At 37.0% G+C, this 17,812-nt stretch overlaps 1 long non-coding RNA gene and 1 other non-coding gene across 2 annotated transcripts; both read right to left on the bottom strand.

The window, feature by feature from the left end:
* Positions 1–6,190: 6,190 nt before the first annotated feature.
* Positions 6,191–6,296, bottom strand: LOC145580416 (small nucleolar RNA R71). The gene has a single exon (XR_014099463.1). It is a non-coding gene; the product is annotated as a small nucleolar RNA R71 (small nucleolar RNA).
* Positions 6,297–7,873: 1,577 nt separating this feature from the next.
* LOC145579104 (uncharacterized) lies at positions 7,874–10,695 on the bottom strand. Its single transcript, XR_014099024.1, has 4 exons — positions 10,340–10,695; positions 9,331–9,473; positions 9,127–9,210; positions 7,874–8,192 (listed from the first exon to the last, which is right to left on the bottom strand). It is a non-coding gene; the product is annotated as an uncharacterized LOC145579104 (long non-coding RNA).
* Positions 10,696–17,812: the final 7,117 nt, after the last annotated feature.

The raw sequence follows: 17,812 nt of genomic DNA, 5'->3' as shown, positions 1-17,812 counted from the left end.
ATAATGATGATTAGCATATGTAAAACTTAGCCAAAGAAATATGATTTCATATTGACTAAGAGTTCTAAAATATTTATTTTGGAACATGATGATTATGCAAGTAATAAAGATGATTTGACAAGCTATAACTCCAAGTGGTTTAAAAACCATGAAATCTGAAATAGATTCTAAGTCTGTAAGCAAGTATATGACACTTGATAAATTTGCCTAATTGGGTGAGACCCATTGTATGCAAAATAGACAAGAAAAAAAAAGTGTTTTCTAAACAAAGCAAAGACTTGTTAAAGGATTTAACTAATTCATAGTATGACTATGACTACGATGAAACCTTTACATTAGTCACGTTGCAAAAATCTATTAAAGATATTTTAGTGATTTCTACCTTATGAGATTTGGTAGATGTATTTCAAAACAGTTTTTTGAAATTCTTCATGAAAGAAGATTAGTATATGATACAATCAGAATGATTTTGAAAATCCAATAATCCTAGGGATGCATAAAAGATCCTTTAATGGATTGAAGTTAGCATCAAGGAGTTAATGTTGTTAATTTTTGTGAGTTAGTCAAAATTGTTTGATGTTCTCATAAAATGAAAAAAAGTGTTATGTATACAAGATGTTTAGTGGGAGCTATATAGTCTTCTTGGTTTAGTATAAAGAGAAATTATTCATTGCTTGAAGAGTCAAGTAATGGCTAATGCAATTTATATGAAAATGACCAATACATTTGGGATTCAAGATCTATAAAGATAGGTCTTGAAGGATGTTTAACCTTTATTGAGAAACTTATATTGATAAAATTCTTATAAAGTTAGAAATTATATTGAAAGGAGTTTCAATCCCATGTCACATGGCACATAGCTTAAAGATTCAATTCTTTGAGAAAGGTTGATGAAATTAAGGCTTTGAGTGATGCTCCTTATATAGTTTACAAGGATGCATCATCCATCTCATGGACTATACTCGTCTATTTTATTCATGCGTTTTATGAACAAGTGATGATAGATTTCAATCGAAATCCAATGTAACGTTGGAATACAAGTTAGAAATTCCTAAGTTGCTTGCGAAGGATGAAGGAAAATTCTTAGTATATGGAGATGAATATTATTATAAAATTTAGAAGCTGTAAAATTCATATTCATGAGAATGTCTCATGAATTGTACTTACTAAACCCCTTCCATGATCAAGGTATGAGAGTCATACCAAGGTTCTTGGATTGAAGCAAGTTATGTAATTCAAGTTGTATATATGTTTTGAGAAATCATATCACATTATTAATACATCAACTTGCAGAATTATGTTTATCAATTGAAACAAAGTTTCAATAATATTTAATCATGGTTTTTGTATTAAATAAAATGTCCAAAATAATTATGAATTGATGGGCTCATCAGGTTGATCACCTGGTGAATGAAACCCCACAGGTGAACAAAATTCATATATTATTTAAGTTCCTGGTTCGAAATCATTCAAATGGACATAAATGATTTCATTAAATTCTCCTTTTCTCTCTCCTCACTCACGGCCCTTCCCTTCTCCTCACGTCCATATGGCCGGCGCCTATTGGTGGTGGTTCGTGGTGTTTGTCATGGTGGTTCGTGGTTAGTTTGTCTCTCTTCTCCGTTGAAGGTTGATTGAAGTGTTCAGTCACGACTAACTAGCATTAGTTGAAGTTTAATCTATGCCCGTGGACCAAGTAGAGGAATCACGCGTGGGGTTATTTATCTCCCATTGTTCTTGCTCGATTGCACGTGGAATCATGCTTCAAAGGTACAGTTATGTGTTCTTTATGTGTTATGAAATTATCTTGGTTATTAGATGCTTATGAATATGATTCATGCAATTCCGCTTAGAGTATCTAAAGTCCTACAGGAACTAACATGGATAATCTCTAGTTAGAGAGCGAGACTTGAACGCATAATATCTTCCTTTTTCACAAAAGTAAAAACCAAACAAGCAACATTGCATCACACATAATCATAGCGCACTATAACCTTTGGGGATTGGCTCATTGACTAGGGGTTGCCAACACTAGGCTTCTATCCCGAAATCAATAACAATTATCCTACCCATATCGCCAACAAAATGTTGGGAGGATTATGTCATGAGTCAACACGTTGAGTGATTGATTTGTGCATCGTTTCTTAAGATATGGTACCTTTGGACACCCAAGCTTCGACCTTAGAAAGGCATTATGTGGATCAATGACTTTATGGTATGCTTACACGATTACATGAAAATTTGTGACGTGCTTAGGATAGCTTTCTAGTCTTGATTTAGGTTCCCAATTACGAAGTTGTCCCTCCGTAATTTTGAGTCACATTCGAAGGATATCATAATAAAAAAAAGTAAAAAAAAAATCGTAAAATAAGAGACACGAAAGAAAGAAAAAAATGTTCGACAAAAAAAAATTACACGAATAGGTTGCGCGCACAACTCAATAAGTTGCGCGACCACTCCCAGCACAAAAATAAGGTTGTGCGCGCCATCCCCGTGTGACCTAGTTTCTTGCGCGCGCCTTCTGCTACGAGACCACTTTGATTCTTCGAGGACAATTGGCTTGTGCAAACAATATCATTATTAATGAATTGTTTAAAGGTGATGTTATCCTTTCAAATGTATTTTGGCGTTTTTTTTTTCCTTTTTTTTTTGTTCTTTTTTCTAGAAAATAAACAAGCGTATCGATTTTCTTCTTTTTTCTAAAAAATAAAAGCTTTTTCTTCGTTCTACGATGGGAAATAAGTACTTTGATGCTAAAAAGTTTGCTCCTCCTACAAGACTCACTTTACCGGAAAAGTTCGTGGCTACGGACTTACCAATATTCAAGGTGACCAATAATCCAAAAAATCATTTAATGAGTTTTACTGGCACCATGGCTTTAAAAGGAGTTGATCCTAAGCTTTATGCTTTCACATTTCTTTTATCTCTAGACCCATCCGCGAGATAGTGGTATTATGAGCTAGATGCCAAATTCAAAAGGACATGGGAAGATGTAGTCTCGGCTTTCATCACCCAATATGAGAGTAACGTAGAGTTCAAATCAACTTTACGTGAACTTGAAATGCTCAAGCAAGGTGACGACGAAGGTTTCCTTTCTTTTTATGGTAGATGGCGAGAAAAGGCGGCCCATCTTGCTCAAAGGCCACTAGAACTCTAATTGGTACAAAAAATCATTGGCAATTGTCATGAAAAGTACAACAAGCATCTACGCTACCTAAGTCTAAACACTTTTCAAAAGGTCTATTCTTTGGCTACTAGGATTGAAGATGATCTTGCTAAAGAAAAGGCAAACAAGCCTCATCATCATCAACCTAAGAATAACTACAAAAAGGGAAATGATAACACTTCATCCTCTACTGATGTATTTGCGACTTACACGCAATATAATAGCACAATGCAATATAATAATAACGACCCTCGAAAAAGGTGGTCAAGAGAAAGAAGATTTACACAATTTCCTATGAGCTATAAAGAATTACTGGAGAAACTAAGTGAAAAAGGATTTCCACACCAACAAGGCCAACGCCAATCCCTTCCCTGGAAAAGAGAAATTCTCAGTGGGACGGCAATGCCTATTGTGCTTATCGTAGAGGTGTTGGACATGATACTGAATGTTGCTTTGTCCTAAAGTACAAATTTCAAGATTTAGAAGACGCCTACACCCAATGATAATGTTTCCCCATTGGGAATATTTCACATTGATGAGGATCATGTGAGAAGTGATACATTAAATCCTTTGGATTATATCACTCCCATAGGGAAACCTCTAACCACAACACTCATAGGAGCAACTAATGAAGTGTGTGGGTTATAAGATGACGACTTCAAAGACTTATGTGTCTTTAAGTATGCCGCAGTCCCACCTCCACCTTGTCTCCAAAACGAAACAAGTGGAACGCTTGATTAGGATCATTTCTTGGGGAAATCACAAGACTTATCAAATCTCTCCTTAGATGAACAATGGCATCAAGCACAACTCATCGAACATCTCGAAATGGAGGTGATAAGCGTCATTTATGGCGCTCAATAGAGTAGCTTTTAATTTCTTTTTCTATATTTTCTTACTTTATTTTCATATAATCTTTCTAGTTTTCTTTTATTTTCCGTCTTTATAACACATTTTGGTTTTTCGTTCACTTTTATGAATTTTTCATGATTTTTGTTCTTATTTAGCTATTTTAGTTTAATTTCTATTCATTTTACTTTCTCTCTTACTTGTACTTGAATTTTTGTAACAGAAGTTTCAAAGTCTTATTTGCCACGCTCTCACGGTTACTCTCTCATTGATTCTAGGTTATGAACGTGCAAATATTTGAAGATCAAGGGCTGCCCTCCTCGCGGGCTTCATCACGAGAGCACCGACGATAGGGATGCACGAGAGCGCTAGGAGCAAAACTTCGAACAAAAATTTACAAGCGAGCAAGAGGAGCCGTGCACCCCGCAACACCACAGCAGGGGTGCGCGCGCGCAGACCCTTGCGTGCACACGCACGGGACTGTGGTGCGTGCGCACGGCCCTGCTCCGAGCCTCTACGCTCATTTTACTATATATACCCCTTGACTTTTCCTTTTTTGGGGGGATGACGATTTCACTTGTACTTGAGACTTATTTCCAGAGTTAGTAGAGAGAGAAAGTAGAAAGAGAAACTTTAGATTACTTGTTTTGTACTTCAAATTACATCTTTGAGCTTGGATTTCATCTTCAATCAATGAAAATTAGTGAGAATTTCTTTCTTTGAATTTACTTTTGCTTGCTCTTTCCTTTAATTCTTGAATGTTTGATTTGATTGTTGATCTTTGGTTTGAGAATTTGTTGAATTTGATTTTCTCTTTGATTAAGCTTGAAATGATGATGTTTATGATTCAATTTGCTTTGTTTTTCAATTCAATTATGATTTGTGAGTAGATTAGTAGCTAGGGAGAAGGAGAAACATGCTTGATTGATGATTTTTGCTAGTTGATGATTCTTGGTTGATTGGATTGTTGCAATTAAATTGGTTGACATAGTTGTGCATGTGATTAATTTGATTAGGAATAATCAACCTAGATGATTAATCTAGATTGCATAGGAAATTTCAATGACATGAACCCTTGATTTGAGAATTGCTTTAATTGGTTGAATTTGATTGTGATTTTCCTTGTTAGTCATTCATAGTGAACTTGCTTGACTTATAGGAGATAGCTCTTGAATTCTATTAATTGCAACTATTGTTTGTCCTTTGCAACGTTTGAATCAATTAGTTCTTCATCGATTGGCATAGTCATTGAGCTTGCATGTGGAACCTTAATCCCTAGCGTTTAGCATATTGATTTTCTTGACTTGATTAGTTAATTGAAACCTTAGTTACAATTCAATTCACTTCACTTCTCATTCTTCGAAGTAGCTTGACCATAGGCTATAACATTCTCCCTCTCATTCCTCGTGGTTCGACTCGGACTTGTCCTATACTAGGATTAAGTTTGACTTTCTTAATGGTTTGATTGGTGGTGCTTTAGATTTCAATGACCTAGATTACCACACGTCAAAATGGCGCCGTTGCCGGGGAATGATATTGGTGCTTTGTAATAGTTGTTGAGTCTACTTCATTTTTAATTGGAAAATACAAAAAGATTTTTCTCATTTTGGCTACATTTGTAGCCGAGCTACTAATTGTTTCTTTTGAGATTGTATGCGTAGAGCACGTTGTCGTTCACTAGTGCCCACTTGATCCGGAAATTGAGAGGACAATTGCAAGGATAAGAGTTGCTAGACGTTCTTTAAGTTTTAGCCCTCCAAGTGAAGAGGAACCACAACAAGAAGAATAAGCAAGGATGGGAGAAAATCCAAGGGTAGCATTGAAGGAATTGGGGATTCCGGCTGTATATAGGTTTGAAAGTGGGATTGGTCGACCTACAATAATGGCAAATGACTTCGAAATAAGGCCGGCAACGATCACTTTGATAGAGAGGCGACAATTTAGTGGGGCTAAACATGAAGCCCGCTAAACCATCTCAAAGAATTCGAAAAGTATTGCAACACTATCAAAGTGAATGGAATTTCCTAAGAATTCATCCGTGGGTTTTTCCCTTTTCTCTCATAGGGCGTGTCTTGGAATGGCTAGACAAGGAGGTCAAACCCAATTCTCTAAGGACATGGGACGAAGTGACCAAGGAGTTTCTATCCCGTTTCTACCCACAATAGAAATTGGCGGAGGCTAAAGCTTTGATTCAAGGTTTCAAGCAAAAGTCTAGTAAAAGCCTCTATAAAGCATGGGAGAGATACAAGGAGTATCAAAGAGAATGTCCTTACCACGGAATTCCTACTTATCAAATTATTCAAATCTTTAATGGTGGCCTAAGTCCTCAAGGAAATTCGTGTCTTGATGGAGGAGCCGGAGGTCCCATTATGAATAAAACGGAGGAGGAAGTGGTAGACATAATTGAAGATGTAGTAAGGTACTATAGAGATTGGCAAGATGGTGAAAGGGAGTCTACTAGCAAGAGTAGTTCTTCGGTGTACTCGATTGATCATCTTAATGCCATAAACAACTTGTCTTCACAAATGACAAACTTGGGGAAGGAAATGTCCGGTATCAAGGCAAAGTTGGAAAGTGCTACCTCCCAAGTTTCGAATCTTTCTTCCCAATCTAAGGGGAGAGGTATGTCTTCTAACTCTCAACCCTTTCCCTCTTCTAGTAACATGCCTAGTGGTTGCTTGGTTTGTGATGTTTGTGGATTGTATGATCATGATGCTTCTAATTTCCCTCATGCATGTATGGATGTTTGTGATGATCAAGATTGAAATGTGAATGAGCATATGAACTATGTGTCAAATAATAATGATTCTAGCTTTGAGAATCAAAGAGGTCAATGGAATAGGAATTACAACAACCATGGAAATTTTGACAACTATAACCAAGGTGGTGGTAATAGGAACCAAGGGAACCAAAATTCCCGAGGTAACTATAACAACCAAGGTTATAGTAGGCAAAATCAAAACCAAAATTATGGTAATCATAATCAAGGTTATGGTCAAAATCAAAACAATGCTCAAAGGGGTCCCCCACCTAGTTTTACCCAAAGACCCAAAGTGATAATTCCTATGTTCAACCCTCTTCTTCTTCTAGGACTAACTTGGAGGAAATCATTGAAAACCAAACCAAGTTGTTGAACACCTACATGGCGGTGAGTGATAAGAAGTTTAATGAAATGATGACCCACAATAAGATGCTTGAAAACCAAATTTCTCAACTTGTCAATGCTTTGAAAGACCATGCAAGCCCTTCTTCTTTACCTTCTCAAGGCCTAGACCCTAAGAGACCCGTTAATTCCATAGTCACAAGGAGTGGTAGGGTGCTTGAGGAGAGTTTGCTTAGCAAGAGTAAGAGTGAGGAAGGTGCCAAGGAGGTTTTAGTTGAGGATGAGGAAGATGGTGCATTTTTGAGTGAAGTAATGGTAGAGCCACCTAAGGAGGTGAAGGAAGAGAGAGAAGTTGTGAAACCCAAGCTTCCTTATCCACAAAGATTCATGAGACACAAGTTGCACTACTACAAAACCCTTACTTTTGCTACACTTTTTCTGTGTAATTTCGACACTTCAAAGCGTCGGAAGTTTTACTACCAACGCTTTAGTAAAGTGTCGGAATTTCACGTGTCGAGACTTTCTGACGCTTTAATATGTCGATAATACCGACACATAGATGTATCGAGATTACCGACACATTAAAGGATCGAGAATTGATATACCGTCACTTTAAAGCGTCGGTAAGTTTCAGACGATAATTCAAAAAAAATTCCCTCCTAATATTATTGTCACTTTAAAGTGTCGATAATATGCTTCTAGAAATATGGTGCTAATGTTTATGACATTTTGAAGTGTCAAAAATTTTCCAGCTACAAAATAAATTATTGATAATTAGTTGTCGCATGCACATCGCATTAACAAAAAAAATGAAATACAATGAATTACAAAAAATAATAATAAAAAGAGATAATATAAATAAATTTATATAATAATAATATACATAATATATATCCAACCGTCATACATACGTAATTAAGAAATTATTAAAAGTTTAAACAAGAACTAAGCAAGAACAATTAGATGAACAAGTTAAATGTGCTAATAATATTTCCAAGCAAGTCAAGCTGAATCATCCAAGTGATCCTCATCATCTTCATCATCGCCAATTTCTCCATTTGAAGCCCCGACATTCTACCAAAAAAATACGTTAATGCAAAAATTTTGAGTAAAGGTCAAGATGTAAAAAAAAAAAAGTAGACCAAACATAATGAACGAGGTCAAATAGACAAAACCATCAATGAAAAAAGATAAAAAAAATAAAAAAATAAAAAAATAAAATAAAATAAAATTAAAAAAATTATCATATACATTTACTTGAAGTACATGACACACCCACACACACACAATCAAGATCTAAAAGATCCACACCAGGAACGAACTGATCCACACCAGGCAATAATTAGACAAAAATAGTAGTGATGCTTTTCTAAATGATAACATGAAAATAGATCGCATGTCAGGGGAGTGTAGTGCCAAGAATACAGAACAAACACTAAGGCCATTTTTTAGATTCTACTCAAAGATACAAGATCTATCAACTTTTCTTATAACAAAATTGTTAAAATCAGCCAATTTTAGTTTGATCTTTTGCAAAACCACTCTTACTTCCTTTACTGTAGTCTAGGCTGAGGAAGAATCCAGACTGATTTCCCATCTAGGTAGTTATTATAAATGGCAATCAAGACTGCATCAGACTACCTTCCTTAACCTGTTCGCTTCCTCTTTGTCTCTTTTCTCCATTCTCAATTATAACACATGTCCTATTCAGTTTAACTGCTCTATAGTTTATGCTTATAACGACAGCAATGAAAGAGTTATATTGCGAAACTGCCCAAAAGATTGAATGATAATATCCCTTCATAGTATTGAATAATCTTCCCTGCCACCTTTTCTCATAATAGAGCCAACAAAGATATTGTTCCCCCACTGAACAACACATGGGACAGATAGTAACACCATTACATATAAGACCAATCTACTCAACCAGATAATCCACATAGCCAAATAGTTAAATGGGAGGAATCACATATTAACAATTGGAAAAAATTTAGATAAGGATGCTGACCTGAGCACTTATCGAACGTAATGCTGAACAAGTAGCATCTAACATTTCATTTGAGATATTACCTCATTGTACGGCACCCAAAACCTGAAAAGCTCCAGGCACAACAAATGTAGCTTGATTTTGTTAAATCAAACCCATTCACGTTACTTGACAAAAGGAAGAAAATATGAAATAATAAAAGAATGAATCAAAGAATAAATGTACCTTGCTTTTGTCCGAATACCAATATTTGACTAAATCAAGCCAATCCTCTCGAACAATTCCTGGTGCATTGTCATTCTCAATTTCTGTTCTGGTTCGTATAGTTGGATTAAAATATCTAGCTTTTAGATCTAATGGCAAGCATGCTAGACATATACAATAACCTTGGTTATAACCAAATAGAAAGAGATTATTCTCCATATAAAAGAAATTAAAACAAGCTGGCCAGAACATATAATACTATCCTTGCATAAAAAAAAATTGAAAATAAATAAACAAGCAATAATGAAGCATAAATATAAAGTTTAGTTACTATATTATGAACAAGTATAAGCTACACAAATTAAACTTAAGCATATAAAAAATTACACTGAAGTATGAGTACTACCAATGATAAACACGTATTTCCTATTTTGGTATCACAACTCCATCACATTAATCTCATATTTTTAAAATTACGCTTGCCTGCTTGGAGTTATTTCTGCTAAGCTCTTACTTTAGTATACTTGGCCACAAAAGTGGTAGTTGATATATGATAATGAGGGAAAGCTAATAGTATTCAGAAATTCTGATGTCTATGGTTTCTAGGCTGCACTACTATGTAAACTAGCAGCCACATATATCAACCTGCCATATCAGGTTTTCTTGAGGCATCACTCTATATATACCAGTTAATTGTTTTTCTGAATTATCATTATGGACAAAAAAATTATAAAAAAAAAATCGGCAATCAAATATTAATCGACAAAGATTAACTAAATTCAATACTGATTGCATGTGTTACTCGTATTACTCGGTTCAATTGAAGAACATAATTTTTTTTAGATTTATTAATCGTTTGAACAGACAGAATAATTGAAACATATAAAAGCCCGAAACAAATCAGAACAGATTACATGTAGAAAAAAATAAAGAAAACTAGAATTCACAGGAACAAATTCGAGAATTTAAACAATTTGATGCCCAGAAATCAATTCAAGAAGAGAAAAAAAAAAATTAAAGGACTTTTTACCTCACGATCTGAAGGGGTTGACGTTTTCAGCAAAGAAACCCCAAATTTATCAAGAATTGTTCTTCAGTAGTTAGGTTTTAGAGATCTTCACTTGTTGGATTTTAGGAATTGATTGAAAATAATCGCCCCCAATTTCCCAGCTTTAGGTTTACTTCGCCAGAGCACTTTATTTCTCTCTCTTGTTTTTTTAATTTTTTTGGTTTTTAATGTTTGCCGCCTCTTTTTGATAATTAGAGTAGGAGCGTCAATTAAAATTTCATATCCTGCCTAGCTAGTAACTTCAAATTTAATTGGGATAAATCATGACACTATAAAGCGAGGAACGAAGTGTCGGAATTACAAGGGAAAAAAACTTAAACAGCGACAGTGTATAAAGTGTTGAGAAAAAAGTGTAGGAAAAGCAAGGGTTTGGTAGTGTTAAATGAATAATTTGGAAGATTTATTGACATGTTCAAACAAATTCATCTTTTCCTACCATTTACTGATGTTGTCACTAAAATGTCAAATTATGCAAAATTCCTTAAAAACATTTTGAGTGGTAAAAGGACTTGTGATGTTTTGGAGACGGTGAACTTGACCGAGAATTTTAGTGCAATCATAATGAACAAGATGTCACCTAAGCTAAAAGATCTCGGAAACTTTTTCATCCCTTGTGCTATTTACAAACTGCAAATCGATAATGCCTTATGTGACCTAGGAGCTAGTGTTAGCCTTATGCCATATTCGGTGTACCAAAGACTTGAACTAGGGGAACTCTTGCCTACCAACATTAGTTTGCAATTGGCCGATAGATCAATCAAGTTTCCAAAGGGTAAGGTAGAGGATGTCCCTTTGAGGGTTGGCAAATTTGTTATTCCGGTGGATTTTGTGGTACTTGAGATGGACGAAGATGCTAGCATTCCTATCATTCTAGGTAGACCCTTTCTCACTACTTCGGGTGCTATGATCGATGTTAAGAGTGCAAAATTTCACTTAAAGTAGGAGATGAGGTGATTGAATTTGACTTGAATGATAGTATGAAGTATCCAAGTGCTTCCTTGGAGAATTGTATGATGATTGACTTTCTTGATCATGTTGTGTCTTCTATGCATGAGCAATTGCTCACCTCTAATGATGCTCTTGAGAATGTTTTGTTGAATAAGGAAAAGATAGGTGTTCCTAGCAAAGAGATAGCTTTGTATGAAGATGTGCTCAATGGAAGCCTTGAAGACGTTGATGAGCAAATGTGCATGAACATCTCTAGCCAAGAAGCATTGCAAGCGGCTACAACAAAGGAAAGTAAAGGTGTCCCCATGGTTGAGCTCAAACCTCTTCCATCACACCTTAGGTATGAATTTTTAGGCCCTAACTCAACTTTTCCCGTGATTGTTAGTTCCTCCTTGAGTGAGAGCCAAGCTCAAAAGTTGTGTGGTGTGTTGAAAAAGCACCAAGGTGCTTTGGGCTATACCATTGATGACCTCAAGGGTATTAGTCCCGCCTTATGCATGCACCATATCACTCTTGAGGATAATGCCTCACCAAGCATTGAAAGATAACGAAAACTTCACCCTCAAATAGGGGAAGTAGTCAAAAAGGAAATCACCAATCTATTGGAGGCGGGAATTATATTCCCCATTTCTAGCTCAAGGTGGGTTTCCCCGATCCACGTTGTCCCAAAGAATGGAGGCATGACCATTGTGGAGAATGAGAAAGGTGAGCTCATTTCTACAAGGACAGTAACGGGATGGAGGATGTGTATAGATTATCGATATCTAAACACATCCACCAAAAAGGATCATTTCCCCCTTCCGTTCATTGATCAAATGCTTGAAAGACTAACAAGGCATAAGTATTATTGTTTTCTTGATAGTTATTCCGATTTCTTTCAAATTCCTATTCACCCGGATGACCAAGAGAAAACAACTTTTACTTGCCCATATGGAACCTTTGCTTATAGGAGAATGCCATTTGGGCTTTGCCACGCCCCCGCCACCTTCCAACGGTGTATGATGAGCATATTTGGAGATATGTTGGAGGAGGAAATGAAAGTGTTCATGGATGATTTTTCAGTGGAGGTGTTTCATTTGAAGCTTGCCTTGAAAACCTTAAAAAGTGTTTGGCTCGGTATGAGAAAGTGAATCTAGTATTGAATTGGGAGAAATGTCACTTTATGGTTAAGGAAGGAATTGTTCTTGGTCATAAGATCTCCCACAAAGGAATAGAGGTGGGACAAGCGAAGATTGGAGTCATTGAAAAGTTACCACCTCCGGTCAATGTAAAAGGTGTGAGATCTTTCTTGGGACATGCCGGGTTTTATAGGAGATTCATCAAGGATTTCTCTCTAATTGCTAAGCCCCTCAATGATCTTCTTTAAAAGGATGTTGAGTTCGTGTTTGATGATAAATGCTTGGAAGCATTCAATAAATTGAAGAAAGCCTTGACTTCCACCCCTATAGTCAAAGCTCCGAGATGGGATTTACCTTTTGAATTGATGTGTGATGCTAGTAATACAGCTATTGGAGGAGTTTGAAGCTCCATGTCATCTATTATATATCAAAAACCCTCAATGGAGCTCAACGAAACTACACAACAACGGAAAAGGAGTTTTTAGCAATTGTGCATGCTTTTGAGAAATTCCGTTGTTATTTGTTGGGTTCTAAGACCATTGTTTTCACGGATCATGCAGCTCTCAAATATCTCTTTGCTAAGAAGGAATCAAAGCCTAGATTGCTTCGGTGGTTGCTTGAACTTTAAACCTTTGATGTTGAGGTTAGAGACAAGAAAGGGGCGGAGAATGTTGTGGCGGATCACCTCTCTCGCCTTGAGGACTTCCAAGTCCAAGATGATGGTTCCCCTATTGAAGATAGAGTGCTTGATGATTTTTTATATGCCATTGATGTGAAGGAACTCCCTTGGTTCGCCGATTTGGTTAATTTTCTAGCATGTGGGGAGTTTCCACCTTCATTTTCGAAGAATCAAAGGAAGAAGCTCAAGAGAGAAGCCCAACACTATTTGTGGGATGATCCTATTTTGTATAAGCGAGGAGTTGATGACTTGCTCCATCGTTACATTCTAAGTGAAGAAGTGCCGAATGTCTTGAAGATGTGCCACTCGGATCCTAGTGGTGGTCACATGGGAGTTTCCAAAACCGCTTCAAAGATTCTCCAAAGTGGTTTATGGTGGACGTTTCTTTTTAAGGACACTTGGGGTTTTATCAAGTCTTGTGATAGATGCCAAAGGACCGAAAACATTTCAAAGAGGAATGAAATGCCTCAACAACCCATCCCTGAGTTGGAGGTTTTCGATGTATGGGGCATTAACTTCATGGGACCATTCTCTTCTTCTTTTGGAAACCAATTCATCCTTGTGGTGGTCGATTATGTTTCTAAATGGGTTGAGGCCATTGCCTCCCCTACAAATGACCACAAGGTGGTAATGAAGCTATTAAAAAAGATCATATTTCCGAGATTCGGTGTGCCCAAGGCGGTAATAAGTGACAATGGATCACATTTTGTTCATAATGTTTCCAAAAGTTGTTAAGAAAGTATGGCGTTCATCAACGTTTTGGTCTTCCTTACCACCCTCAAACTAGTGGACAAGTTGAGGTGTCCAACCGTCAAATAAAGTTGATCCTTGAGAAGACGGTTGCTAGGAATAGGAAAGATTGGGCGGACAAGCTTGATGATGCTTTATGGGCATATCGAACGGCTTTCAAGACTCCCATAGGCACCACTCCCTACCGTCTTGTTTATGGAAAATCATGTCATCTTTCTGTGGAGCTTGAGCACCGCGCTCATTGGGCAATCAAGAAAATCAACTTTGATTTGGCTAGTGCGGGAGAGAAAAGGTGGTTGGATCTTCATGAATTAGAAGAACTTAGGCTTGATGCTTATGATTGTGCAAGTACCTACAAAGCTCGATCTAAGGATGCTCATGACAAACTTATTGAGAAAAAGGAGTTTTGTGTAGGTGATAAAGTTCTTCTTTATAATTCTAAGATGAAGTTGTTCCCTGGAAAGCTCATGTTAAGGTGGAGTGGTCCTTATTTGGTTCAAGGTGTCTTTCCAAATGGTGTTGTGGAAGTTTTTATGTTAGATTCATCATCTCCGTTCAAGGTCAATGGCCATCGACTCAAAAAGTACTTCGATGGTGCTTTTGTTGGCCTAGTTCATAAAATGATTCTTCGTCAACCACCTTGATAGGTGGAGAACGTCGAGCTATGACGTTAAACAAGCACTTCCCGGAAGACAACCCGGTTTTCTAACCCTTTCTTATGATTTTTCATTCTTTTTATTTCTTTTATTTTTGAGAAATTTTCTAATCTTTCTTTGTTTTCTTGATTTTCGGTACCTTGGGATCGAGTTGATTAAGATTTCTAACAATTTTGGTGTCAATTGAAAGTTTCAAGAGGTTTTAATTGAATTAAAGTGAAGATGAGATTGATGTGCAAGAGTGCTCTCATGGCTGCGTTCTCATGGATTTTAATCATGAACAAGTGATTTTTGAAAAATTGGGTGATTTTTGGTCTGTCCCTCTCGTGGGCATCACTCGAGCTTGACGCTTGAGAACATCGACGAGAGCACCGCACACACGAGCACTAAAGCCGATGTGCGCAGCCCCCCCTAGCCGACCAGCTGTGCGCACGCACAACACGGTTTGCGCGCATGCACGGCTGGGGCAGCCCACCCCACCCTTTTTCGTGCCCCTTAGCAACCCTCCCCTTCATTTCTCATTCTCTCTCCCCGATTTTCTCATCCTCCCTTCTCCTTCACTTTACTTCTTCTTCCTCTTAACAAATCTTCACAAAATCGTCACTTTTTATCATTTTAATTCATCAATTCACAAATTACAACAATAAAAACACAATTTTTCATTCGAAATTTTCGAACAAAAATTCGAAATTTGGGTCTTGGATTTTTCGAATTTTGGATGTTCAAATTGGGGTTTGGAACTTGCATCTTGGTGTTCTAATTGATTTATAATATTCAATTATTTCATTTCAAGTGTTTTAAAGCTTCATTGAGATATGATTTCTCATTTTCTAGTCATCTTCTTCCTCATTTTTGAAGCTTGAAACCCTTGTTTGGGCTTTAATGGTAGAACTCCATTGTTGGTACTTTTTGCTTGTATTTTGTGTTGTATGATGTTATTTGATGATACTTTGAAGTTTTTTCATGACGAAATTGTTTGCCTTGCTTGAATTCTTGACATCACCATTGTTGGTCATCACCATTCTTGACATCACTATTGTTCATGGTAGCTTTGTTTCTTTGATTATTCAATGTTTTTGGATAATTTTGCCTATGATGAATCATGATTTTGGTCTTTCACGACAAACTTTTGCCTTTGGATTAATGATGAGTTGCTTCTTATTTTTCATTGAATATTTCTATGGTTGCTACTATATTTATGGCATTAGTTCTTTGTGGCCAATACTTGTTCCATTCATGTTGGATTATCTTTGTGCTTGAAATTTCTTGGACAATTCTCTTTGATTATTTGGTGATGATTTTATCTCTTATGCTCTTGTGTGTTTGAGCCAATTTCTTGATGAATTGCTCATGCTTGGCCTTTCTTCTTGTAGATGGCCCCTATTTGTCGCAAGAAAAGGACTAGAACAAGCACAAGCAAATCCCAGCATGTTGTTCCCCCTCCTCCCGAGGTGGTTGAAACATATGGCATTGAATTCTCAAAGGAACTCCTTTGGGATAGATTCATCCAATTGACAAAGAGAAAGCTTAAATCCACCCGCTTTTATGATTAAGCGACTACAAAATTGCTTAGAATTGATGAAGATGTTCGTCTACTTGCCAAGAATTTAGGCCTTTTGGAGTTTTTGGATTTAAATGCGCCCACTTATGCTAGAGTAACATATGAATTTCTTTCGTCTCTTGAAGTGATTCTTGAGAATAATGGTGATTCTTCAAGGACATTGACTTTCCAATTATTCAATAATGATCATCGGATTTTGGAATCTCAACTTTGTACATACTTTCGATTTCCTTGGGCCGTGGATGAAGATCACATTGTATATCCGGCCAATGTTAAGATGAGTGATGATCATAAGTATGATGAGCTAAAGTGGTGGCGGCGCATCTCTAATGAAGGGAAATATGAGCCACAAACTTCAAAGGCCGCATCTATCATCCATCCGGCCATGAGATACTTCAATCGTATTCTCACCTATGCTCTATGTTCTTCCCGGTCTAACAAGGACCTATCCCTCAATGGGAACCCTATGACCCCTCCCGTGGACTTAGTCTTTGTTACCTTTATTGGGAAGGTCCTAATGTCCCCCCTAGTGCTATTGTTGGCACCATCCCAGCCACATACGATTATAAGCGGACCGGTGGGTGCGATTTTACTTATGATCCTTTGAATCCTTTCCCTTTCTCGAACCCCGAGACATTTGATAGGTGGGGCTTGTCGGGCGAGCCAATCTTAGATGATTAGTCTCACTTTTTCGAGGTGGATCGAGCTAGGAGAGAGGGTAGGTTGAGGGGCAAGGCTCCCATGGAGGTGAGTAATTACGCTAGCTCTAGTCATGTAGTCTTGGAGACCGGTGAGGGGAGTACTCATTCTACCCCTTACCATAGTGCCGAGTGATTCCATCTTGTCTACCCCTTACTTGTTTGCTTTCTATGTTGTTCTCTTTATGCCCATATGCTATTAGGATTTGAGTTTGGGGGGTAGTTCATTTCAAGCTTGGGGGTGTTTTATGTTGTTTGTGTGCTTCACCGTTCCCCCCTTGGCTTTTATGGTTCACTCTTGGTCTCTTTTGCTTGCTGGTGTTGATCATTGTTTGTCTCATGCTTATCTGTTGTTCTGATGGCTGATGATGGTTTCTTACCGAAGGATTATCTGCTTTAGTTTCCGATATTGTTGATTATTCGATTGATTATTGTTTGATATGCTTTCTGCTTCCTGATGATTATCTGATTTCTGATTTCTGCTTCCTGATTCTGCTTCCGGATGATTCTGCTACTGTCCTGCATCACCGTATCCCTTATGAGTTACCTGTATCCCTTTTATTTCTTTCCTTTCTTCTCTCATGAAGTTACTAACATTCTTTTGTGTAGATATTTCTCATGAAGTTTAGGAGGAGTTGAATGGTTCGAGGTTGCTTGCTTTTAACACCTTACTGTGTTTGGGGTCATTGGCGTTGTAGCTGAATGACCATTTGTTTGACGATTGGGATATTATGTGTTTGGCTTGCTTCCTTGTGTTTTTCTATTCCTTCTTCATCTTCTTCATTTTCTTTCTTTTCTTTCTCTTTTCTTTTTCCTTTTCTTCTATTTTTCTTTTTGTTTTGCTTATTCTTTTTTATTATCTCTTTCTCTTTTCTTTATATTTCTTTTTGAATTTTACAAAATAAAATTTAAACAAACAAAAAAAAAACATTTCTTTTTGAGGCATTGCTCTTATTTCTTCTTGTTTTTGCTTTTGCTTTGGACTTAGTACCACTTGGACTTGCATTTTTAGATATCACCCTTC

Source organism: Chenopodium album, chromosome 14 (genome assembly GCF_948465745.1).
Source record: "Chenopodium album chromosome 14, dcCheAlbu1.1, whole genome shotgun sequence".
NCBI lineage: Eukaryota > Viridiplantae > Streptophyta > Magnoliopsida > Caryophyllales > Amaranthaceae > Chenopodium > Chenopodium album.
Note: the sequence above shows the minus strand (reverse complement) of the source record. Positions and strands in the feature narration are given on the sequence as shown.